At 49.6% G+C, this 2889-nt stretch overlaps 1 non-coding gene across 1 annotated transcript; it reads right to left on the bottom strand.

Annotated features, from left to right (window-relative positions):
* Window positions 1–2477: 2477 nt before the first annotated feature.
* LOC116652681 lies at window positions 2478–2551 on the bottom strand. The gene has a single exon (XR_004305825.1). It is a non-coding gene; the product is annotated as a small nucleolar RNA SNORD26 (small nucleolar RNA).
* Between the last annotated feature and the right edge of the window lie 338 nt (window positions 2552–2889).

Below are 2889 nucleotides of genomic sequence, written 5' to 3'. Positions count from 1 at the left end.
AAATGGCCCCAAATCAGCCCCAAAAATGGCCCCAAATCAGCCCCAAAATGACCCCAAATCAACCCCAAAAATGGCCCCAAATCAACCCAAAAATGACCCCAAATCAGCCCCAAAAATGGCCCCAAATCAGCCCTAAAACTGACCCCAAATCAACCCTAAAAATGGCCCCAAATCAAACCCAAAAATGACCCCAAAACTGGCCCTAAATGGCCCCAAATCAACCCAAAAATGGCCTCAAATCAACCCCAAAAATGGCCCCAAATCAGCCCCAAATTGAGACCCAAATAAACCCCCAAAATGGCCCCAAATCAGCCCCAAAATGGCCCCAAATCAACCCAAAAATGGCCTCAAATCAGCCCTAAAACTGACCCCAAATCAGCCCCAAAATCAGCCCCTAAACTGGCCCTATATAGACCTGAAATTGGCCCCAAACTGGCCCTAAATCAGCCCCAAAACTCAGCATGGAATTAGCCCCATTACTGGCCCTAAATAGACCCCAAAGTGGCCCCAAATCACCCCAAAATTGAGCGTGGAATCAGTCTGAAATTGGTATTTACCACCCAATTATGGGATTTTGGGGTGTTTTATACCCAATTATGGGCTTAAAATGAGATTTTGGGGTATTTTACCCCCAATTATGAGCTCAAAATGGGATTTTGGGGTATTTTCCACCCACTTATGGGGCCAGGGTGGGATTTTGGGGTGTTATGGGCTCAAAATGGGATTTTGGGGTATTTTTCAGGGCTCAAAATGGGATTTTGGGGTGTTTTGATGCAGTTTAGGACCATTGATCACTCCAGACTCACCTCAAGGTGGAGCTCCAGGTTGTGGGGCTGTGGATGGGAAAGGGGGTGGGGGGTGATATGGGGTGAGCTATAGGGCAGCAATGGAGACCCCCACCTTTATGGACCCCCCCCCCAATTTAAGCTCTGATCAGGGCTTTGGTGACTCGGTTCTGCCATTAGAACAACGTCGTCCAGAGATAAAGGTTTCATCCAGTCAGAGCTGTGGGCATTTAATGGGGGGGACCCCATTGATATGGAGGAGATATAGGGGGACATTGGGGTCCCAATGCCATTATGGGGGGGATATAGGGGGACACTGGGGTCCCAGTGCCATTCTGGGGGGGGTATAGGGGGACAAGGGGGTCCCAATGCCATTATGGGGGCGGTATAGGGGGACATTGGGGTCCTAGTGCCATTATGGGGGGGGCAAAGGGGGACATTGGGGTCTCCGTGCCATTATGGGGGGGATATAGGGGGACATGGGGGTCTCAGTGCCATTATAGGAGAATATAAGGGGATACTGGGGTCCCAGTGCCATTATGGGGGGGATATAAGGGGATATTAAGGTCCCAATGCCATTATGGGGGGGGTATAGGGGGACACTGGGGTCCCAGTGCCATTATGGGGGGGGTTTAGGGGGACATTGGAATCCCAGTGCCATTATGGGGGGGATATAAGGGGATATTGGGGTCCCAGTGCCATTATGGGGGGGATATAAGGGGATATTAAGGTCCCAGTGCCATTATGGGGGGGTTATAGGGGGACATGGGGGTCCCAGTGCCATGGGGGGGGGCTATGGGGTCACACATACCTCCAATAGCGAATGGCCCTTTGGGGGGTAGAGGAGCAATACCCTGTTAGGAATAAAGTGATTAAAGATCATTAATTAGGCAATAATAAGAATTATTACCATCCTCATTTACATCTAATTAGCTTAATGAGGATTAGCTAAATGAGGGCGGCCCGTTCTCAGCATCCAATGGCATCACGGGGCTCAGCCATATGCTTGTCGTGTTGCTCATCACTGAACGGGCACCAAAGACCCCAAAAAAACCCCAAAAGGACCCCAAAAAAACCCTAATAAAGACCCGAAAAAACCCCAAAAGGACCCCAAAAAAACCCTAATAAAGACCCCAAAAGGACCCTAAAAAGGGCCTCAAAAGGACCCTAAAAAGGGCCTCAAAAGGACCCCCAAAAAGGACCTAAAAGACCCCATAAGGACCCCCAGAAAGACCCCAAAAGGACCACAAAAGACCCCAAAAAGGACCCCCAAAGGACCCTAAAAAGTACCCCAAAAAGACCCCAAACAACCCCAGGAAGACCCCAAAATACCCCCCAAAAACGACCCTAATAAGGGTCCCCCAAAAGGACTCCAAAAGGACTCCAAAAAGGACCCCCAGAAAACCCATAAAGGACTCCAAAAAGACCCTAAAAAAGACCCCAAACAACCCCAAAATACCCCTTAAAAAGACCCCAAAGAAACCCTCAAAAGACCCCAAAAACCCCCCAACAGGACCCTAAAAAGACCCCCAAATTACCCCAAAAAAGGCGAAAAACGGGCAAAAAAACCCACCTGGATGCACGCATCCATCACAGACCTGGAAGTAAAAGGGATAAGGGGTGATGTAAAGCCTCATTAAGTCATTAATTAGGGATTAATTAAGGTAATTAAGGGGTAATTAGGGCCGGGGCGCTGCTCAGAAGGTTGTAAAGGGGTTTCTCCATATGGGTCAGAAAGAGAGAGTTCAGGGTAATCATCTCTGCAGCGTTAATTGGGGTTAATTAATTAAATGGGGGGGGGGGGCTGTGATACTTACAACAGCAACAGGATCCATTGGTGGGGGGGAGGCAGTGAAAACCTGGGAGGAAAAGAGAAATAAATGGAGATCAATGGGGGGAATAAGGGGGAAAATGGGTTAAAATCCCTCTAAAAAGGGGTCGGATGGATCCGGGGGGGGCCCGGACCCTCAGAAATACCACTATTCTTCACCCCACGGTCAGTTCAGGTCTGTGGGATCATCACAGAGAGGGCCCCCCCCCTTATTTCCTACCCCCTTTCCCCTCCCACCCCCTTGGACCCCCCTTCTACCCCTCTTTATTCTAC

This window comes from Coturnix japonica, unplaced genomic scaffold, assembly GCF_001577835.2.
Source record: "Coturnix japonica isolate 7356 unplaced genomic scaffold, Coturnix japonica 2.1 chrUnrandom618, whole genome shotgun sequence".
Lineage (NCBI taxonomy): Eukaryota > Metazoa > Chordata > Aves > Galliformes > Phasianidae > Coturnix > Coturnix japonica.
Note: the sequence above shows the minus strand (reverse complement) of the source record. Positions and strands in the feature narration are given on the sequence as shown.